The sequence below is a fragment of the Diabrotica undecimpunctata genome, chromosome 5 (assembly GCF_040954645.1).
Source record: "Diabrotica undecimpunctata isolate CICGRU chromosome 5, icDiaUnde3, whole genome shotgun sequence".
NCBI lineage: Eukaryota > Metazoa > Arthropoda > Insecta > Coleoptera > Chrysomelidae > Diabrotica > Diabrotica undecimpunctata.
In genome coordinates, this window is record NC_092807.1 from 25872161 (window position 1) to 25897533 (window position 25373).

The 25373-nt window shown below is 33.3% G+C and overlaps 1 protein-coding gene across 1 annotated transcript in view; it reads right to left on the reverse strand.

Moving 5' to 3' along the window:
* LOC140441206 (solute carrier family 35 member F5) overlaps positions 1–25373 on the reverse strand; it is a 61856-nt gene that overhangs the window by 23704 nt on the left and 12779 nt on the right. The window lies entirely within an intron of this gene.

Genomic DNA, 25373 nt, shown 5'->3' on the forward strand with positions numbered 1-25373 from the left:
TAAATAAAAACAAAAGCCAGACAGACAAAATAAGCAACGAAACTAAACAACTAATGAAGGAAAGAAGACAACTACTAGCAGAAAAAAGAAAACCGATCTAAAAAATAGAACTGGTACTTACTAGAGCAAGTCATTGAAAACAACAGAGGCCTAAAATGTCTAAGACCAACACTGGGTGTCCAAAAAATAATGTAATAATATTAATAAGTCCTCAAGGTGGGATAATATATGGAAGGAATATTCCATTGTTAGCCCAAATAGATACACTTCTCTTCAAACAGATATTCCTAAAACTCCTTGGTATAAGTTTTTTAATGTACCTAGAAAATATGTTACCACGATCATAAGACTGAGATTTGGGCACGCTTGTTACCCCAAACATTTATTTAAACTTAAGGTTTTAGATAATGATCAATGTGAATTTTGTACAGAAGAAGGAAACCTAGATCATATATTTTTCAGTTGCCCCAGAAATATTATAACTTCATCCAGATTAATAAATAATTTACACAAACACAACATATTAGCCCCTTGGAACCTTCAGTACCTATTATCATTAGACTCGAGAGCAGTGTATGATTTATTAGTTATGTTTTTAAAAGATAGTAAAATAACCATGTAAATAATTATACATTAGTTAATAACGTAACCTTTGTCTCTAACCCAATTGTTTAAATTCCTTTCTTACCGTGGCCTAGTGTTGTATGTAAAAAAAAAATGCCTTGATGGGCCCCTAGGCGAGAAGAGAGTGACCCTGTTTACCTGTTTTGTATATTTATTTTAATTTTAATATAAACTCAGACAATCTTTCTTTTACCATGTTGAGTCTGGCTGAATGACTAAAAGTCTATGCCAAAAAAAAAAAAAAAAAAAAAAAAAAAAAAAAAAAAAAAAAAAAAAAAAAAAATAAGTCCTCTCCAACTGGGAATCGAACCCCGGTCTCCCGCGCGACAGGCGGGGATACTGACTACTATACTACCGAGGACATGACACTAATATATTTCAAAATTGACAGTTATGGATCATACAGTGATTTATTGAGATTATTATTTTGAAATACAAAAGACTAATATAATTATGAACATTTAATAAATAATACAAAACATATCACATAAATAATAATATTAATAAATATTTTATTGTATGTATAATAATGTATAATATATCTTTATATAATATATATAATATTAAATTATATATACAAAAGGAACCTTTTTATATTCGAGAGAGGAAGAGAGAGAAAATATATCTTCTGTCTCTCTCTTACTTATTATCTTACATATGTAATGATTTCACAGATTCACTCCCATACAAATTTCCAACGTGGAACGCGCGTATAGAAGTATAACTTCAAAAAATTATTAAATGATAGTTACACAAACACTAGGATATTTTAACAGAAATTAAAGTTGCGTTTCTATTTCCCACTTAAAATTTAATAGTATTAGATTATCTTCCTGTCAGTTTGGATTAAGATTTTTAAAGAATTTGTTTATCTTTTTGTATATTCTTACAGTGTCTAGTTTATGTATTAGTAACAAAAATTATAACATAGATCCAATTATTTGTTTTGAGCTAGTCAGTTCATCTTTTGCATAAGATCTAACAATTTTTTATGTATTTTAATTGGGCGGTTTAATAAGAATTTTGACACTTTAAAACGTTGAAGCAATGATACCTAGACGTAATTTATCAAGAGGAGCTTTAATGCTATCGATGTTGTCTGAACAAAATCAACAACTCAATGATGTTTTCAATAAGACTGAATCCAAAAAAGATCCGCAACCAATGGCAGATGATATTGCACCTTCCTTAACTATAGAGGCTAAATTTGAAACCGAAATAATACCTGTTTATCCAGTGATTGAAGAAGATATGGACTCCTTAAATTTTATGCAACCTGCGAAACTTTTAAATAATCCAGATCAGAATTCTTCAAAATGTAACGAAGAAAAAGAAAATACGTTAATTTACACAACACTTGAGGTATTTACTCCATCTCAAAATGTTCCAGTCCGCAGTGAAGTAGAAACTATAAAATAACACGGTTATACCAGAAGAAATACAAACAGGAAATAAACAATTAGAAGCACAACAACAGTTCATTGACACAACATTAGAAGTTTTTAATTCATCAAATTTAAACCAAAATTTTAAGGTGAAAATGATCCAGTACAAAGAGAAATAGAAACTGTAAACAATAGTGTAATTCATAATGATAAACCTCAAGAAAAAGAACAGCAGTTAGATTTAGAACAAAAACCAGATAGAGAAAATGAAGAACTTCATTATTACTTCAGTATTACAAAAAGTGGAACTAAAAGGATACGGAAGAAAACAAGTACAACTTTAAAAGAAAAAGTACGAAACAGAATAAAGAAGTTGAAAGAAGTTCATCCCACGCGCGAGCCTTGGGTGATAAATGTCGCTACACATGTATACAATTTTCGGAAGAGTGGCGATGGCAATGTAACGCCGAATTTTGGAACAAAAATTTCACCGAAAGACGAAACTTTATAACGACTCTTGGATTTTCTAAACAAAATAACTCAGTTATTTATGATACCCTAACATCTGGTGACAAAAATACAATGACATGTACGGCGTTAGGTGTAACCGACAAAAGGGGAAATCATTCTAATCATAAGAAAATTGACAGACGCTTCATTAGAAATCATATAGAGAGTAACAACCCAAGTATTGCTCATTACAGAAGAGAATATGCACCAAATCACCGATACCTTCCAAATGATGTGACCATTCAAAGGATGTATGATGACTTTAGACGAAGTGAAAACTTTTGTAACTGTTCTTACGATTTATACAGAAAAGTTGTTAATGAAATCAATACATCATTCACGAAACTCGGCCATGAAGAATGTGGCATGTGCTTCAAGTTTAAAGAATATAATAAAGACCACAGTCAGGAAAACTTATCATCAGATTGTTTGGTTTGCGTCTGTTGGAAAAGCCATATTGCAAAAGCTACAGAATCAAGACAATTATATAAAGAGCATACAAAACTACAGTCTTCCAATGACATCATGTTCTTTTGTGCTGATCTTCAAAAAGTCATCATGTTGCCACGCAAGGATTCCTTTAAAGAAGTCGTGTTTACTCGAAGAATGGTAGTATTTAATGAAAGTTTTGTACCTATTGGTACTAAACGTAAGACCAAACCTCTCGCGGTATTGTGGCATTGAGGCAATAAGTGGAAGAAAAAAGGAAGACATCTTAATGCATTTTACTCGTTTTTTACCATTTCAGAGATATAAAACATATTTGTATTTGGCTGGACAATTGCTCAGCACAAAATAAGAACTGGACTTTCTTTACCTTTTTGGTGTATATTGTTAATTATTGCCCGGAGATTTCTGTCGACGCCATTGCTATTTTTTATTTCGAACCAGGTCACCAGGACTCCTTTCACCATCAGGTAGAATTAGCTATGAAGCATAGTGAAAAAGTGTACGATTTCCAAGATTTTGTTAAGTGTGTTCTGAAGCAAACTTAGGGAAAGTGGAAACAAAGGAGCTTAGTGGTGATCATCTTTTCGCTTGGAAAGACTACACTTCCAAGACAAAACTTAAGCAACGTGGCAACGATAGCGTTCCGTATATTACAGACATTGTAAAAATAATAGCTAAGTTATTCTGAGATAGTTTAAGTCTTAAAGAATCCTATGAAATTTACTAAATGTGTCTAGCATCATTAATAGAGCAAGTTCAATAGTTTAAACATTTAGCCTCAGGGATAAATAAATAAAATAACTTTTAAACTGTTTGACCGATCGGGTGGAAATTTCGCACAAATTTAAAAGACAGTAATTCCTCGATGTTCAACTGTATTAGTAACATTTTATTTTGTTAATAAAAAAATTAATCAAATTGATATATTAGTGCAAAAAACTGCTTTTTTGCAAAGATCTCTGTAAATTAATTATCAATTTTAATTTAAAAAACGGGAAAATAAAGATATTCTTGATATAAAAAAATGATACGAGTACTTTTTCATCTATTCGTCATCTAGTAACCCCCACCTATATCTTAAAAGCTTCAGATATCTGCGAAAAATTTTGCCGTGAAATCGATGATTTTTGCATAACCAGACTGGGCTATTTGTAAAGATTGTTTTAAAATGAACAATCTTTTTTGAAAACGATTTCCGGAGTGGAAATCGAAACATCAAATCACAATTATAAAATGTAATTTTCATATCAATCAATTGTGGCCCAATCCTATATAAATAAAATATCTAAACCAAAATAAGTGCTGATTCTAATGGACCAAATACGTTATTGCTTCATTATTGCCACATTAATTAACTTCTAAAATCAGGGAATTGATTAAACATAACTGTATTACTATTGGATGACTAATAAGCGAAAATTAAATGTCTCAAAGTACTCCATAGTTAGTTCCAGAAACTGTAACCACATCTGTAAACGAATGTTTGTTATAATTAATCAATTCATTATAGCGTAATAACGTGCCAATTAAGGTGTTCATTGGTAAAGAACTTTTCCGAAGATGCTCCAAAGTTGTGCCTAGAATGTAATGTATTCGGTTATGATTGGAAGAGGTAAAATATAAAAATAACTGACGAGAATCCTAGATCTCTAATAGTAAAATTATGGATGAGACAAAACGATATCCTCACAAAATCTGTATGTGCGAAGGGCAAAAATAGCTTAAATAAATAAATGTATAGTATAAAAATGAATCTTTATTTCCCTTGGTCACGCCATAACTTAAGAACGACTGTATTCACCTTTTTTATTTTTATTTTTTTGAAGTGAATATTTATTACTTGGTATGTCTGTATGTTTTTGAACGGGCTGGAATAATCTTAAGCGTGATCGAGGCACTTGCAGCAACCTTGCGGTATATAGTAAAGGTTGCAGCATATTATCGTGCACGTATAGTTTCCGGCACGTAGCGTTTCCACTCCAGCAATTGGGCTGCGCGTTTACATTTTCATACATAGAACGTTTCAGTTTGGTTCGGTGAAGATATGATCTCGCTTTTCTCGACAAAAATTATGTGCAATTGCTCTTCTACTTAACGATGAAGAATGAAAAACTGTGTTAAAAAGAAGGTTTGAAGTACATCCAATGCTAAGAGAAAGGAAGAAGGAATGTGAATACTGGACTTTATACAGAGAATGAATTGATGACGATGAAAAATATTATGGATATTTTAGAATGAATAGGATTCAGTTTAAATATGTTTTAAATTTAATTTCACCTTCAGTTAAAAAACAAAATACTACATTTAACGAAGCCATACATATCAAACCAAAAAGTATTTTTAAAAAGAAGAGGTATCACTTTCGTACAAAAGTCCTAATTGTTTATCACTTCCGTGATTAATTGTCACAAATCAATAAAAACACATGCATAATTGACAAAATAGCCTCGAAAATTATTTTTTTAAATACTCTATCAAAATCAAACAAATACCTAAATAAACAACGGGAGGAAAACGACGGACATCTAATTCACATTATCCTCACCAACCGGTTACGACTCGTTACGTAGCCGTCGGCATCAGTAAAACATTGTTTTCAAATATACTGAACGGAAACGTTAAATGTCTGAAAGGGTATGTTCCGGACAGTTTGCGTTGTTCATATTTAAAACCATTTAAATTATATTTTTCGGAAACTAAACGCTATGTGCTGGAAACGCAACATGCACGATAATATGCCACGACCTTAATATACATAATATACATATGCAGTCAAACAGATATCTCATGACATTAAAAAGTCACCGCGCAGAAACAAATTTGAAAGTGGGGATCTAGCAAAGCCATTCGTGCTGTAAACGTTATGTAGTGAGGAGCTGGATATTTTTACACTCTTGCATTTTTTTCTTTTACTCGCGGTATTTAAATTTAATTTTGTTGTGATTTAACGTTTTGTATTTGTGTATTTTGTTTTACCCATTTTCTGCAAAAGTTCTTTTCAGAACTCTGTTAAAATTAAAAACTGTAAAAGTAAGGAAATAATTGTGATATAAATAAGTAGATATACCTAAATTAGTGTTATTTAATATTAGAGCATGGAGTTTAAGAGCAAATTATCCGGACGGGCTATCACAGAACCCAAGATGTTTTAAAAATGTACAATCTCTGCCGGTAAATTATGAGAGCAATCGCAAGGCCTGGATGACATCTGATATTTTTATCAAATGGGTACGCGATTGGGACCGTGAACTACTAAAAATAAGAAAAAATCCTGCTTCTGGTTGACAATTGTCCAGCTCACCCCTTAATCAGTGACTTGAAAAGCATAACTCTCATGTTCCTGCCTCCTAACATAACATCTGTGTTGCAGCCTATGGACCAAGAAATTATTCGAGCATTAAAATCAAACTTTTGTAAAAATCTGGTTTTAAAAATTGTCGTCAGTCTTGATGCAAATGAAGACACCAGTGCCAACTTTCCGAAGATCACAATAGTGGATGCCATTCTAATGATTCATGATGCCTGGAACAAGCTTACGTCAGTGACGATTTCCAACTGTTATAAACATGCTGGATTTGTTCGAGGCCGACAACCATGATGATCAGGTTCCGTTTTCTCTCTGGGCGAGAGCTCTGAATAAAAGACTACCTATAGCAAATGAAGAACTTGAACAATATTCTGCTATTGATGATGATCTCGTAAAGTGTGAGGAGCCTACTGATGAAAATATTCTATAGTCGGTTCACAATTTGTCGATAGCTCACTGCAAGTTTAACCCTAATTAGAAAACTGAAATACAGAGAGGATAGGTAATACGATATAATAGTAAAAACCAACCTGAAACTGACGGTTTAAGATGTTTTCGACTAACCCACCTTGTATCTGAAGGAATACAATACCTTATAATCCTATTACGAGGGTATTTGAATAGGTTTATATATATTTAGAATATATTTTGAATGGTTATAGATGGCCGACCAGTGTCGTAGAGTATATGATTGAAACATTTATTTGAACTAAATAAATATATTTTTTAAATTGTACTTATGTAAATTGTATTTTTTAATAAAACTTATTTATTTTATTCAAAAATAAAAAGTTTATTGCCATTTGTAAAAGATACATGCCAAATGTCGCCTGGCAGAATTTCCAATCTGTTTTAAATGTATCCATTATTTTCGAATCCGGAGAAAACTAATAAATATTTTTAAAAAAATTAAACGCAGAATGAAAGATTACATTATTACTGAGGGCAGAAAGTCCCTGAAAACTTCTACAATGTTTATTTTAATATGTTATGTAACAGGGGTGAAAATAAAAGAGAAAATATAGTATTTTATATGACGTATTTTTTCTAGTCACATAACTTTTCATTTGTGTCCAAATGAGTTCAATTGGATTTATTTCGCAGTGGTAGGGTGGAAGTCTAAGGACTGTGATGTTTCGCCTTTCCGCCATTTTGTCAACTAAAAAAAGGTACATTATTTAATACTATAATTGAATTTGGTGGTATGTGTTCAATCATCTGCTCAAAACACTCTTCGAAAACATCAGCTGTCATCTCCTCGTGATAGCCTTTTGTGCTTTTGGACTGAAATTCCAACAAACCATGCTTAACAAATCCTTTTTCACTGCCAATGTGAGAAATTATTAATCTACTGCCTTTACCAGAAGGTGGGGTGATACCAGTAGACCAACCTTCCATAAAGGCTTGCCTGGAGCTTAATATATTTTTATATGACCAATTTTTTTTTAGAGTATGACCTGAGTTTACCCACGCCTTTAGCCCGGAATTTTCGTATGGATCTTAGATAATTTCTTCTCTAACATATTATCTCCTCCCGGTCAATCAAAAGTGATTTTTGGTCTGATTTCTCCCACCGGAAATTTAATTCTTTTAAAACTTCCCACAATTTAGTTCGTTCGATATGAGGCAAATCCGGGTCGTCTCTAACTTCTTGTAAAATTTTGTTTAGGTTTGGTATGTCGTTTTTGAAAAAAAATCCATGAATTTTCCTTCGAATACCATTTTTGGCAAATTCATCAATTTCAATAGGCTTTTTCCCTCTCTTTAAGTATTCGTTTGTATTTGGATTACCTATACAGTGTTTTTTTCTTTCTGATAGGAACCTATATATAGTTGACTCTCCTACGCCAGTCATGTTGGCACAACTTTCGACTATGTTGCGAACAGTGTTTGTGGGATTCTGAGAAACCATAGCATCGCGAACATTCAGGACAATAGTCTTCTCTCTATGTGAATAGACAGACTTAGTTAATACAATACTGACTGTACGCAACAGTACCGGTGTAAAACTTGATGATGTCGATGATGAAGCCATCACAAACAATCCAACAAAACCAGCACGAGCGAAAGGTACGTATATGTTCGTAGGTATATGGAATAAAAAATCACTCACGCACTGCATATAATTCTCAAAAGAAATATTCGAGACGCTAATTACTGCCGTAGACGCGGAAACACCGACGAGCCATAAATTACATGCGATCAAAAACGTACTAAACAAAAAAATTGTTTTCTTTCGTAATAACTTCGCCCTTTCAAGTTAAGTTTCGAATATCAACTGAACAGACGAGGCACGTGGCCAAAGCCGCCATCCTAATTATTTTGCAACGAATAGTACCTTCGGATATGAATTCCAGGTTTTCTAGTAAAGTGATTAAACGCGAAGATTAGTATTGAAATATCCAAAGAGATAAGATATTCTTATTTACAAAATTGATAATGGTTAAATTCTTATTTTTATTAATATAATATAATAACCAACATTAGCCGTGAAAGTTTTAATTGTTTTTTTGCTAAATATATTAGTATTAAAATATTAATATTATATAATAACAGTATTAAAATATTATATTATTATTTAATGAATAAACACCTTAGGAACGCCTATGATTTACGACCGTTTTATGAGTTTAAGGCACATTTCGTGCTCTCAACAATTTGTGAACGGAGAATACACAATATTATCGCCAACAGCCAAGATAGCGACGATAATACAGATGATTGCCTGGAAGAAAATTGTACTTCTCCGAGTGTAAATGAAGCTCTCAAAGCTGCAGAAGTGCTGAATGTGTTTGTGCATTCTAATTTTAATGACGACAATATGAAAAGTCTTGTCTCGTTTGCATAATGCAGTCCGTACTTGTTACTATAAAAATCAAAAACAATAAAAAATTACAGACTTTTTTCACTAGATATTTCATTTTTAGTTATATAAACATACATATGTAGGTATATGTATATGTATGTATTTGGCAAAGTTTGAGTGAAATTATTTTTTCATTTCTTTTCATTCCTATTAATGTGAAATAAATAAATATTTTGATTTGAATGTCTTTTTTTTCTGTGATGTGTCATGTAAACATTAATACGCAAATATTATGTCGTAGATAACAAAAATTAAAATTTTCGTTCCCTTTAGAACAACTTCCGGTTAGTACGACGCAATATCAGCGGTCCCTTGGCCGTCGTTATAACCGGATTCTACTGTATAGGCATAGTGCTAATCCCCTCCCCTCGTATATTTTGAACGGTGCAACAGTTATAACCGATAATTTTAAATGGAAACTTGGTGATATCTCGTTTGAACGGTATTGAAAATACCTATTCAATCGTAGTAATTTTGTTTGGTTTGAAGAGGATTTTGATGAATAAATTAAATAAATACTAAAATTGTAGTTTCGCATTTATTAATAAAGATTTACGAACCAGTTCTTATATCAAGTGTTCAAAATGTGCTCTATCTACTTCCTGACAGTGAGGCATCATATTGATAAACTCTTGTCGTAGTCTATCAACCTCAAATGTGTCGGGGAAAATTGCTTTCATTCTACAATAATTCGTTGTTTCAAAATGTCACTACTATCGGGAGCTGTAGCGTAATCCTTAGATTTCGAGTACCCCCACTGATTACTAGTTAATGCCTGGGAATCTGGGAAGTGCTGAGTGTTGCTCTCACGAATGATCTATCTAATGCCTATGAAGTGCACCGATTAAAGTGATTAAAACCTTCGTTTAAATAAGTGATATAAATAAGACATTCACTCTACCCAAGTTTAAAAAATTGATCGTGTAATTATTGACTTTTAATAACGATGACATCGTCATCGTTTTGTTTTATTACTTCAATACTTTGCGGGGTCGGTTTATCTAATTAACTTTACACATAATTTTGTAATTTAGGCAATACCAATAATAATCCTCTTCACAGATTATATGCCGTAGGTTTCCAATCATGTTTGGTTTCATAGATTAATTAAACGCCCAATTAAATTGTGATTGGCTTATTAGCCTAATATCTTCAGTATGAGCTTTATAGGTTGGAAACAAGCATGTAAAATTTGAAGTTATTAACCGATAATAGTCAGTAATATTAAAGATTTACTCAACATATATACGTCGGTTTTTACGAAAATGGCATTTGGAAGAGTCGATTGAATATCAAAATGTATCAAGTATATGGAAAATCAACTCACCAACAACTCATTAAAATGTCTTTACAATCAGCCCTATTCTGTAACTACAAATCGAATAGAAATGAGTCAAATCAAATAGAGGTCTGCAAGTCGGATCTGAGTTTGTAGGAATTGGTATTCTGTAACTCATCTTGAGCTCTACCAAACCTCTACTATCGGAACGTTGGGTAGAAAATTGATTTCGACTAGACAAACTCTGTCGAGATGAAATTTCGACATAGAAATTGGTCTTGACGCTTGCGCCTTGGTATCATTATTGTTTTGACGTTTATTTGTTAAATAAATTAGCGGTTGATTAATAATTTGTGTAGCTGCTTAATTTTTTAGTGTGTGGTGTTATTAATTTAGATAATTGTATATTTAATTTTTGTCGTGTACAATAGATTTCCAAATAGATAGGGGTCCTCCTCCTCCTCAATCTTCTCTCCTCCGTAAGGATGTAGTGGCGTCATGTAATTTGTTTGACTATTTCTGTCCTTTATTTGGTCCGACCATCGTACTGGAGATCTTCCTCTGGATCTTTTATCCGCTACGTTACCTTCAACTATCATTCGCTCCATGCCTTCTTTTCTTCTAGTTATATGTCTCAGTATATTTGGTTGATAGTTGTGGTAAGTCTAGTTTTTATGTTAAGTTCTGTTAGAATTGAGTAATTTGTGCGATGAGCGGTCCATGGTATGTGCAACATTCTAAAGTAGACCCACATTTCAAATGCCATTATACGCTTTGAATCGGCTTTTTTATTGTCCAAGTTTCTGAAGCATACGTGGAGATAGGAAATATCAATGCTCGAACAAGGCGTAATTTTTGCGTTTTTTGTGATGTCAGTGTTCTTTTAAATTTTTGAGAGTTTGGCTGTTGCCGATCTGGCCATTGTGATGCGTCGACGGATCTCGTCTTCGCATCCTCCACTGTTAGTAATAACGGAGTCTAAGTAATTAAATTGCCTGACCATGATTCTTATCTCTGCCTGGTTGTTTCTGAGTCTATCGATGACCATCACTTTGGTTTTCTGCATATTTATTTTCAAACCATATTCCGTACTCACCGTGTCTAGCCTATTCATAATTTGTTCCAGTTCTTTTGATGATGACGCCAATATAACAGTGTCATCAGCATAACATAGGTTTTTGATTTTTCTTCCTCCTATCGTTGCTCCACCTTGCTATTCCTCAAAAACTTGACGCATAATATGTTGACTATATATATATATTGAATAGAATAGGGGATATTATGCATCCCTGTCGAACTCCAGATTTTAATTTGAAGTTTTCCGAAACCACATTATTAACTCTTACATTAGTAGTATTATTTACATAGTAATAAATAGATTAGATGTTCTAGCGTACCCATTTCTCTAAGTATATGCCACATTTACGAATATGTACGTATATGTATGTTATGACGAATATTAAGAATATGTTCTCCTGTTCCTCTATCTGGGACGAATCCGCATTGTTCTTGGGGAATTTGTGGTAAGAGAATTGATTTTAGTCTTTCATTGATGATGGTTAGAAGTATTTTGCTCGCGTGTGATATCAATGCTACTGTACGGTAATTACTGCAATCTGTCGGTGAACCTTTTCATATATGAGAATAAACGTGAGTTTACCTCAGTCATTTGGCCACTTTCCGGTATTCCAGATCTCATTGCAAATTCTAAGCATTACTTCCGTCTCTAATTCTCCCATTTCTTTGAGCGTTTCAGCAGTTATTCCATCTTCTCCTTGCTTTTTTGAATTTTAGCTTTTTAATTGCCGTCTCAATTTCTGATTTCAATATTTGAGGTTCTTTTTCATAACTTCTTTTCTCTGTATTATTGTCTGGGTCGTTGTTAGAGAAAGTATTTCGCAATATTGTTTCCACACCTCTGCGATACCGTCTGGGTTTGTTATGGTATTTCCACCATTATCGTTTATGATCTGTATCTGCGGTTTGAATTCTCTCGCTAGATACTTGACTTTTGAGAAAAGTTCTCTAGATTCTTGGCGGTCAGCATGTTCCTCTAGTTGTACACATATGTTTTTAATATAATTATTTTTGTCCCTTCTGCACAAGTGTTTTATAGTTGTATTTATGGTGCATATCTCTATTTCTTTTTGTTTTGAATTTGATGTACCGTTTCTAAGTTTTCGTCTTTCTTCTACAAGATTAAGAATCTCTTCAGTCATCCAATGTTTTTTCCTAGCTATTTTGTCTTTTGGGGTTAGTATTGTTCATGGCTTTAGTGATACATTTCTTTGTGTATTTCCACGTTTTGTCAGGGTCTCCGGTAATCACTGGTAGGTCAGTTTCTGCCAATGCTTCTCTAAACTTTTCCGGGTGTTTTCTAATCAATTTTTGTCTTTTATTTGTGATTGTTTTACTGTGTAACTTAATGCAAAATTCTGTGAAATCGTTTAGTGACAAGAATATAATCTATTTGATTCTTTTATCGTCCTCCAGGCGAAGACCATGTTGATAATCTCCGCGAATGATGTTTAAACATTGTGTTTAATATACTAAGATCCATATCGATGGCAAATTGAAGGAGCCGTTCACCTCGTTCATTTCGCTCGCCTAAGCCTTGCTCACCTATTGTTCCTTTCAAATGGTCATCTATTTTAGTTTTTCCTATTTTTGCATTCCAATCTCCTATTATCATCATTGGTTCTTTTTTGCGAATGTTGGAGATGGTTTCATGTATCAGGTGATATGTTTCTTCTACTGTATCTTCTACCGCTTCGGATGTTGGCATATATACCTGTATAATATGCATTTTGGCTGGTTTAGCGTTTTGAGCTATTTTGATTATTCGATCATTTACTGGAAGGTATTCATGTACATATTTTGCCCAACGTTTTTGAATTAATATTGCAACGCCTTTTTGTCTTGATTTGTTAGCTCCTAACATGCAAACTTTGGGTGAGTGGCCTCCCTATGTCCATGGCCTTCCCAGTGTGCATCAGATATCCCACAGATATCTATCTTCTCCTTGATCAGTTCATTTTTTATTCTCCGTTCATAAATTGTTGAGAGCACGAAATGTGCATCAAACTCATAAAACGGTCGTAAACCATAGGCGTTCCTGAGGTGTTTATTCATTAAATAATAATATAATATTTTTTAATATTGTTATATATATAATATTTATAATATTTTACTACTAATATATTTAGCAAAAAAACAATTAAAACTTTCACGGCTAATGTTATGTAATTATATTATATTAATAAAAATAAGAATTTAACCATTAACATTGGCGAATGGATTTAGTGTCCGCAGTCATATAAACCCAAACAAACAACAACAACCATTAACAATTTTGTAAATAAGAATACCTTATCTCTTTGGATATTTCAATACTAATCTTCGCATTTAATCACTTTAATAACTTAAAAGGGTGAAGTTATTACGAACGAAAACATTTTTTTTGTTTAGTAAGTTTTTGATCGCATGTAATTTACGGCTCGTCGGTGTGTCCGCGTCTACGGCAGTAATTAGCGTCTCGAATATTTCTTTTGCGAATTATATGCAGTGCGTGAGTGATTTTTTATTCCATATACCTACGAACATATACGTACCTTTCGCTCGTGCTCGTTTTGTTGGATTGTTCGTGATGGCTTCATCATCAACATCATCAAGTTTTACACCCGTACTGTTGCGTAGTCAGTAAGTCTGTCTATTCACCAAGAGAGAAGACTATTGTCCTAAATGTTCACGATGCTCTGGTTTCTCAGAATCCCACAAACACTGTTCGCAACATAGTCGAAAGTTGTGCCAACATGACTGGCGTAGGAGAGTCAACTATATATAGGTTCCTATCAGAAAGAAAAAAACACGGTATAGCTAACCCAAACACAAACGAACACTTAAAGAGAGGGAAAAAGCCTATTGAAATTGATGAATTTGCCAAAAATGGTATTCGAAGGAAAATTCATGGATTTTTTTTTCAAAAAGAAATACCAAACCTAAACAAAATTTTACAAGAAGTTAGAGACGACCCGGATTTGCCTCATATCGGACGAACTAAATTGTGGCAAGTTTTAAAAGAATTAAATTTCCGGTGGGAGAAATCAGACCGAAAATCACTTTTGATTGACCGGGAGGAGATAATATGTTGGAGAAGAAATTATCTAAGATCCATACGAAAATTCCGGGCTGAAGGAAGGCCCATCTTCTACCAGGATGAAACGTGGGTAAACTCAGGTCATACTCTAAAAAAAATTTGGTCAGATAAAAATATATTAAGCTCCAGGCAAGCCTTTATGGAAGGTTGGTCTACTGGTATCTCCCCACCTTCTGGTAAAGGCAGTAGATTAATAATTTCTCACATTGGCAGTGAAAAAGGATTTGTTAAGCATGGTTTGTTGGAATTTCAGTCCAAAAGCACAAAAGACTATCACGAGGAGATGACAGCTGATGTTTTCGAAGAGTATTTTGAGCAGATGATTGAACACATACCACCAAATTCAATTATAGTATTAGATAATGCACCTTATCATTCACGACTAGTAGAAATACTTCCAACGACTGCGTGGAAGAAACAGGATATTCTTGACTGGCTGCGGAATAAGTACTGCCTTACGAAGATGGAATGGTAAAAGCAGAACTTCTAAAAATTGCCCGGCAACACAAATCTAAGTTCAAGGAATACGTAGTTGACAAAATGGCGGAAAGGCGAAACATTACATGTCCTTAGACTTCCACCCTACCACTGCGAAATAAATCCAATTGAACTCATTTGGGCACAAATGAAAAGTTATGTGGCTAAAAAAAAATACGTTATATAAAATACAAGCTGTACGTGAATTGTTATACGAGTCCTTATTACATATATTACGTAATATTATAACATATTACAGAACAAAACTGGAAAGATGCAGTAAGGCATGTAATAACAAAAGGCATAACAAAAAATGTGGGATCTTGATAACATAATTGATGCGACCGTAGAGACACAACCGCTAATTATTAACCCTCAAGATGACTCGGATTCCGAAGTTGATCCTATTTATTTTGAATTTGAATAGTTTTCTAATCGTAATTATATAAGGTAAGTAATAATAGTTGTAATCGTACGGTATTAAAGGGGAAAGGCGCAAAATGTCGCCTGTCAAAATGTTCAATGTGTTTTAAATGTATCCATTTTTTTTTCAAATCCTGAGAAAACTAAACAGCATTTTTGAAAAATTTAAAGGCAGAATGAAATATTTTTTAGAATAAATAAAAAGTTTCTTTTGCATGCAATATTTTCAATTAAAAATTATACTATATTTTCTCTTTTATTTTCACCCCTGTTACATAACATATTAAAATAAACATTGTAGAAGTTTTCAGGGACTTTCTGCCCTGAGTAATAATGTAATCTTTCATTCTGCGTTTAAATTTTTCAAAAATATTTATTAGTTTTCTCCGGATTCGAAAATAATGGATACATTTAAAACACATTGGAAATTTTGCCAGGCGACATTTGGCGCCTTTTTCCTTAATTAAATAAATGTATCTTTTACAAATGGCAAGAAACTTTTTATTTTTGAATAAAATAAATAAGTTTTATTAAAAAATACAATTTACATAAGTACAATTTAAAAAATATATTTATTTAGTTCAAATAAATGTTTCAATCATATACTCTACGACACTGGTCGTTCATCTCTAACCATTCAAAATACCCCCGTAATAGGATTATAAGGCATTGTATTCCTTCAGATATAAGGTGGGTTAGTCGAAAACGTCTTAAACCGTCAGTTTTAGGTTGGTTTTTACTACTATATCGTATTACCTATCCTCTCTGTATTTCAGTTTTCTAATTAGGGTTAAACTTGTAGTGAGCTATCAAAAAATTGTGAACCGACTGTAGTATATACAATTTACCTGGCTGTAGCAGCCCCCTAAGATCCCATGTTGCGATGCGGCGTTTTTTACGTAATGTTAAGTTTTGATCTTCCAGTATCCCATTTCGCAGATATTGCCTGGTCGTTCACAATCGTCTGCCCGGTCGCCCATTTCACACCAATCGACCGGAATCGATATGGCGCCGGTTGCTAGCCGGATTGCAGAGCACAGAATATTCTTGCTTAGTCGTCATTTCATAACGATCTCTGGGAAGATGATCAGGTGGTTTCCCATAAACTTTATATTGGCCAGTCAATGAAAGGAATAGATAAAATCGCGTCACGTTTATTTATTTAACACGTGTATAAAATCTGAGTTTATTTGCGGCAAAATACGAGAACTGCATACGAAAATGAATCTTCATTTTTGTCAATAGGTCACTTGAATCAAAAGATATCGTATTTTTACCGTCCAGCTGATACAAATTTTATTGAACATTGATTTCGCGCGCGTAACTGACATGCAAAATTGACGGTCGCTGTAAGCGTTGGTTCTAAGAGAACGGTTCATTCTACAAAAATGCTTATAAACATTTTTGTTTAAAATTATCTCAGCTACATTTTTTTCTACGGTTCCCCCTACCACATTGGATACGTGAAAATCATACTCAAAGACCACAAAAACTATGGTTGGGTATAGTGGGTAAGATATATGGTTTCAGCGAGACGGAGCTCCGGCTCGTTTTTAAAATCTAAAATATAGTGTTCACTCTTACTTATTTTAATCACTAATCAGACATTAAAATTAAGCATTGTTGTTGTTTAACTGTAGTTTTTATTATTGTATATAAGTTAATGTAGATTTATAAATAAACTTTATTCGATTATATTGTTTTAGTTGCATTATTTAATCATTTAAAATTTTCGCTCATGCTTTGGGAATTGGGTTCTTTTTTGAATACAATAAAGTAAAATAAAAACTATATACAAGGTGGTCCAGAATTATGTACATTAATTTCTGTATGTACGTCCAAAAATAAGGGTACTTCTTTATGTACACTTTTTTATAAAACTGAATAATAAGGGAGATACAACCCTTTAAAGGAGTGAATTGAAATTCTTATTTTTTCAAATATCTTCCAAACGGAAACTGACAATTCATAGACTACTTGAGATTAAAGTGTCGTTGCTAACACAAGTGTCAATTCCAAAGCATACTTGATGAATATTAAGAAATGTAACGATTACAATAAAATACATGTATACCTTCGAGTTTAAATAAATCGAAAACGGTGATATCTATCGAAATATTACAAGCACCTTTTTTGCGTAGAAAAGTCTAAGGAAACAATTTTTAAAATATTTTTTTAAAATATGTAAAAATTAAAAAACATGTGACACAATAACCCCCACTTACCCTCCAAAACTACCCTATATTAATGTAGGATGTGGTAGGTGGTGACATGAAATTAATTATCCTAATGTCTTATAATCACTCCCAAAATATGAACTCCGTATTCAAAACCGTTTGGAAGATATTTGAAAAAATAAGAATTTCAATTCACCCCTTTAAAGGGTTGTATCTCCTTTATTATTCAGTTTTATAAAAAAGTGTACATAAAGAAGTACCCTTATTTTTGGACGTACTATGAGCTCTAGAAATTAATGTACATAATTCTGGACCACCTTGTATATGTTCACAAAAATATTATCTAAGTTATAGATAGCGTGGAGCAGTTCGTAGTCGCTTTTAATCCTACTATAAAACTGAACCCATTAAAATCTAGAGGTCGCGGCATATTATCGTGCACGTATAGTTTCCGGCACGTAGCGTTTCCACTCCAGTAATTGGGCTGCGCGTTTACATTTTCATACATAGAACGTTTCAGTTTGGTTCGGTGAAGATATGATCTCGCTTTTCTCGACAAAAATTATGTGCAATTGCTCTTCTACTTAACGATGAAGAATGAAAAACTTTGTTAAAAAGAAGGTTTGAAGTACATCCAATGCTAAGAGAAAGGAAGAAGGAATGTCTATACTGGACTTTATACAGAGAATTAATTGATGACGATGAAAAATATTATGGATATTTTAGAATAAATACGATTCAGTTTAAATATGTTTTAAATTTAATTTCACCTTCAGTTAAAAAACAAAATACTACATTTAACGAAGCCATACATATCAAACCAAAAAGTATTTTTAAAAAGAAGAGGTATCACTTCCGTACACAAGTCCTAATTGTTTATCACTTCCATGATTAATTGTCACAAAGCAATAAAAACACATGCATAAATGACAAAATAGCCTCGAAAATTATTTTTTTAAATACTCTGTATCAAAATCAAACAAATACCTAAATAAACAACAAGGGGAAAACGACGGACATCTAATTCACATTATCCTTACCAACTGGTTACGACTCGTTACGTAGCCGTCGGCATCAGTAAAATATTGTTTTCGAATATACTAAACGGAAACGTTAAGTGTCTGAAACGCTATGTTCCGGACAGTGTGCGTTGTTCATATTTAAAACCATTTAAATTATATTTTTCGGAAACTAAACGCTATGTGCTGGAAACGCAACGTGCACGATAATATGCCACGACCTTTAGACGTAGCGTCAATCTCGGACCAAGAAATTCGATAAGAAGACATTGTTCTTCTTCTTAAAGTTCCATCTCCTATCGGAGGTTAGATATCATAACGGCTATGGTCACTTTGTTGGCTGCTGCTCTGAAAAGTTGTAGTGAACTACAGTTAAACCATTCTCTAAGGTTCTTCAGCCAGGAGATGCGTCTTCTTCCTTGGATCCTTCCTTGCATAATAATTCTCAGCAGCTCATATTTTTCTCCTCTGGTTATGTGACCCAAATATTCTAGTTTTCTTCTTTTTATGCTGTTCATAATTTCTAACTCCTTATTTAGACGTCGTAGTACCTCAGCATTGGTAATCCTTTGAACCCACTGAATTTTTAATATTCTTCTGTAACACCACATTTCGAACGCTTCTATTTTTCTTATGCGTTGTTTCTTCAATGTCCAAGCTTCCATTCCGTATTATAGTACGATAGAAAATATGTAACATCTTAGAGCCCTCAATCTGAGATGCAACTGAAGGTATCTGTTTTTAAGCATTGTCTTCATTTTCACAAATGCTTGCCTTGCAGTTTCAATTCAGACTTTGATTTCTCTGCTTTGGTCATTTTTCTCATCAACCCAGGTTCCCAGATATTTATATGTCTCTACTTTTTCTATTTGGGTTTGCTCTATCATTAATCTTTCATTTCCATGTTGCGTTTTTGAGACAATCATGAATTTAGTTTTTCTCTTATTTATTTTTAGTCCGTATCTAATGCAATAATCGTTAATTCTATTTACCAATTCTTGTAGCGATTCCAGGGTGTCTGCCATTATAACGGTGTCATCAGCGATTCTTATGTTATTTACTATTCTTCCGTTTACAGAGATTCCATCACCCAGATCTGCTATCGCTTCCTGGAATATGGCTTCACTGTACACGTTAAACAGTAATGGTGACAGAACACAGCCCTGTCTTACTCCTCTCTTTATATCTATATTTTCGGACTTTTGTTCTTCTATCTTTATATTGGCTTTTTGATTCCAATACAGATTGATAATGATTCGTAAGTCTCGTCTGTCTATATCTTTGTTTCTCAATACTTCTATTAGTTTTTCATGTCGGACCCTGTCGAATGCCTTCTCGAAGTCGATGAAACAGGAATAAATATCTAGGTTCATATCTAAGCATCTTTGAGAGAGGACATTAAAAGCAAACAATGCCTCTCTCGTTCCCAGTCCCTTGCGGAACCCAAACTGAGTATCATCCATATCATCTTCTAGTTTTCTATATAATCTTCCATGAATCACCTTTAGAAACATTTTGAGGGTATGGCTTATTAGTGATATTGTCCTATAGTCTGAACAATCTTTGGCATATACTGTTTTTGGTATTGCTACAAAGGTGGACACCAACCATTCCTGTGGGATTTTTTCAGTTTTATACACTTCATTAAATAGGTCCAGAAGTACAGGTAGCGTTTCATCGTCTAGACATTTCAGTAGTTCCGCAGGTATTTCGTCTAGACCTACAGTTTTTCCGTTTTTTGCGTTTCGTATTGCTTGTTCGATTTCCTCTATTATGATCTCTGGCCCCGTTTCGCTTTCGATTTCTTCCGGTTCTTGTCGATTATCCTCAAACAGATCTGTTATGTATGTCTTCCATTTTTTTAATTTCTATAATGATTTTTCCATTTGCGTCTTTCAGAAGGGCATCTTTCTTTTTTCTCAGTGTATTTGTCATTTCCTTTATTTTCTTATGCATGTTAAAGCTATCATACTGTTTAGCATATGCCTCTATTTCACTGCATTGATTAGCAAGCCAGGTGGATTTGGCCTCTTTTATTTTCTTTCCTATCAATCTCTGTAGTTCCTTGTATTTTGCTTTACTCCTGCCTTTATGTTTCCTTCTTTCCTCCATTAGATCTAAGATTTCTGAAGTCATCTATCTCTGTTTTTTTCTTATTTTTGTCTGCAGTAGCTTTTCTCCTGCCTTTATTAAAGTTTCCTGTACCATGTTCCATTTGTCATTAACATCTGTTGTTTTTATCACGTCTTGTTTGATTTTCTTTAAGTTATCATTTATTTCTTGTTTTAAGTTCTGACGTATAGGTTCTTCTTTTATCTTTGAGACATCAAACCGTGGTATATTTGTTTGTTTTTGGATCTTCTTCAATTTTATCTGCATTACGCCTACTAATGGATTATGGTCTGAATTTATGTCAGCTCCGGGGTATGTTCTCAGAGACTTTATAGCGTTTTTATATCTAGATTTTATTAAAATGTAATCTATCTGATTTCGAACAATGTTGTCTTCTGAATCCGCAGGTGATTTCCAAGTATAAAGTCTTCTTTTAGGTAATTTAAAATTTGTATTCATTATTACCATCTCCTCGCTTTGGCAGAATTCGACAAGTCTGTCCCCTCTTTCATTTCTTTCTCCCAACCCAAATTCCCCCACACATCCGTCCACTTTGTGGATTGTTGTCGTTGTTGTTGTTCGTCCAAGACATTGTTGTATACATATAAAACTACTTTCTTCAAAAGACAACAAATCGGCCTTCGTTTGAGGTGTCACATTGTAATGGTTCAATTCAACTTTAACCAATTATACATAAATAAATATAATTACAATATAAACCTTAATCATTTAATATAAAACACTAAGCATAATAATAATATTAAAGGGAGTATAAGTTACATAGATTTATATCACATGCATGTATTTATTGTTGTAATATTTATAACGTTCTTCTTAAAAGACATAAGAAAAATAATTTCTATTTTTTTACCTTGACCTTGGTCGTTGGATTATTCACCGACTGTTTTTTAATTATACTAATTAGCTCAACACAAAAAACATTAGCTTATTAAAATAAACACGGCCTTTTCTAATAATAAAATTTGTATGCTACGAACATCAGTACTTCCAAGAATACTTCCTTTTTATTCTGAACTTCCGTTTCCTTAAGTCTCGACTTTGGAACATTTTATAAGATTTAATTGGATTTAAAGTGCTCCAGAAAAAGTCTAGCATATTTTATCAATTTTTGATTTATACTCCAGTTAATGACCAGCTTGGAGTGTAATTTTGCTCGTCACGACGAATTTGCTTGAAAATTTGGATTTAGGTTCCTACTTTACTTTTGGACTTGAGTCCAGGGTTGCTTTTAATTGGGGGATAAAGCCACCCCTTCTCGGGGGGTGAAAAACATACGTTCAAAATAAGTCTGGAAATGGATAAATTGACTAATTTTAAACAACTTTTGTTCTACAGAGTTTTTTCAAGTCAATACTTTTTGAAAATAATGTTCATTTAAAAAAGCCACGTTTTCACACGGTTTTAAACAAATAACTCAAAAAGTAAGTTGTTTATCGAAAAAAATATTCTTAGCAAAAATGTAGTATGGTGTATCTATGAAGTAGTTTGAATGCACCAGTAACCGACTATGCACCAGTTACCAGTCTTTAAACAAATATTAAAAGTTAACAAACGGTAAGAAAATCTTAGTCTGTTCAGAAATTATTGCACCGTTCACGTACACTACGTGGCTTTAGGTATTCGTTGACTTATTCAAAGCGAGTGGGAATTTTGGTGTATTGGCAACACTGACAATAGGTTAAATCTATGAAAGTGTAACTAGATGCACATCATCATCATCATCAATGGCGCTACAACTCTTCGTGAGTCTTTGCCGCGTTTACTATTGCCTTCCATGTTTGTCGGTCCTGTGCCAGTAATTCCCATTGTCGCACTCCCATTTTCTCTAGATCTTCTTTGACTGCATCTTTCCACCTTTTTCTAGGCCGCCCTACAGACCTTCTTCCCTCTGGCCTTTCCCAGAACACATTGTTTATAAGGCGATTGTCGTTACTGCGTATCACATGCCCTGCCCATCTGAGTCTGCCCAATAGAGACCCTAGCTCGCTATTGTATCTGCCCCTCCATTCGTTTGTCACGCTGTCTCTGCAAGGGCCATATATCATTCGAAGAATTTAACGCTCCCACACCAGCAATTTATTTATTTCTCTTTTTGTTAGCGTCCATGTTTCACTTCCATACGCGACTGCTGGTCGTATTATGGTCTTATATATCCGGATTTTTGTACCTCGTGAAAGAAGTTTTGACTTCATTAGATGTTAAATTGCAAAGAAAGATCTGTTTCCTGTCATTATTCTTGTTTCAACTTCTCGCTCTAATTTGTTGTCATTTGTGATTGTTGCTCCTAGATATTTAAATTCTTTAACCACTTCGAAGTTGCTACTTTTTGTAAGAAAAATGGTATTTTCTTGTATTCGATGCTACCCAATGCCACCCATATTTTACAACCAGCAAACGTTTCAATATTTCGTCCTATTAAAATTTCTTGGAAGAAATTTGTTTCAGATTGGCTGAATAAGACTGAAGCTATTACTGTCACACGAGCTAATTTCGCACCATTAATTGAAAGTGCTTTACAAGCAACAAACGAAGATGTCTTGAAGAATGGTTTCAAGAAACGTGAAATCTCCCCTTTTGATAAAAAAACTATTGATTACAGTAAATGAGTCACGAAAGTGGCTCAGTCAAACTCAGTCTAGATTCAATGCTCTCTTCTTCACGTGTTCGTCAGTTCCGAAGCAGTGGCGAAAAATGGGATGGTGATGAGTCGGCCAAACATATGGAATGAATAGAAACCTGTTGAGAAGCAAGCCTCTAACTATGAGAACGACCTATATAAGACCTGTTGTTATTTGGCCAAATCCCCATTATTTTTAACTTCATAGATGCCTCGACTTATTATCATTCAGATGACTTTTAAATGATTTTTTTAAATTGTTTTCAATAAATATACCATTTTCCAGTATATTAGAATGTCCTCAGGATATTTTTTTTAATTAATTAATAGTTTTTAAAACGAAGAATTGTTAATTTCAATGAAAAAACGCGGAATTTACTGCGTGTATTTTAAAGAATAATCAGCATTCAGCAGATCGTCCTGAAATATTTACTGAAGTGGCATTTTATACAGATGAGTGTAACCTATGAGTATGAAAGGTGTGCCACTAAGGATAACAGACTTATAATAAAACTAATAAGTAACAAACATTTTATCAATTTCAAAATTTTTACGTTTTCCCTCTATAACTTTTTCAACGTAAATTTTGCAAACAGCATTTTATTCGTTGTTGAAGAAAAAAAAATCTATGGTTTAGAAATCTGAGCTATTAAAAATAAACCCTAGATAACACTGTTTTCGTTGCAGCCCTATTCGTGATTAATTTTGTAAGGATACATTTTTTAAGCACCTATGCACACCTTCAAAACTTGGCGTGATCATTAGTATTTGTGTTATACAATATCCCGATAAGCTAAAACGCTGAAAAAATAATATAATAATTGTATTTTTCGAGGTTTTGATTTTTTTTGAGTACACCAACTGCATTGGAAACCAAAAACAAATAAGATTTTGTACGTTGTAATATGTATACAGATAACGACATTGTTTTGTTGACCATATGAATTAAGATTTATTGCAATCCCATCTCTAGAGTATATTTATTATAATGCTCTAAAACAAATTTTTCGGTTATTTTTTAGCCTTAATAGAAATACAAATAAATAAGTAAGTAAATAAGTAATATGCTTTATTGTCACTGAAAATTGTACAAATTTTATGGACAAAGCTTATAATAATAAGACAAGAAAGAAGAAAAAAAAAACAGAATAAGAATCGTTTGTACTTTTAAATAAAAAGAAAAACAATACGGGTGTGGCAGTCCCGTGGGACTGCCGGTAGAAGTTATACTTCTATACACGCGTTCGTCTTTACAAATTTAGATGGGAGTCAATCTGCATAATCATTACATATGTAATGCTATAGGTAAGAGAGAGCAGAAAGAAAAAAAATAATTAGGTATACAGGTATATGGTGCATCGTTTGCTGTATATAAACAACATTTGACCTGTAATGGGAGTATAGTAAGTAAATGAAGGATTGAATCAATATTTTAATGAAAATATATATTTTTATTTTCATATATGTATAAAAGGAGTTGAATGCAAAAAAAAGTTCTGTTAAACTACGTACGTAGATTTTTCAGCAAGGAAATGCTTCGACTTCTTGGTGCTCGTTTTATTTCTACGTTTCCCTGTAAACTTAATGCAGCAACCCATATCTTTCACTGCTTCTCACGAAATAATAAAAATTTAAATTCTATTGATGGGTAAGTATCTTGGCTAGGTATATCACCGGAGTTTGTTGATGTGTTGTGCATAACCACGACATACATGAGTATAATTATTGTTAAAGCTTACAAATCAGGAAATCTTTAAATATTTCAAAAATGATAAGAGATAGGTATAGGAAACCCTAATATAGTTTGAAAGCTAAGTAAATTTGCCACACAATCTTCTTCTTCCTATGCCGTCCCCATTAACGGAGGTTGGCGACCACATTTCTAAAAGTTTTTCTGTGTTTTGCAACGTGGAATAATTCGTCTACAGTCATGTTTGTCCAGTCTCGAAT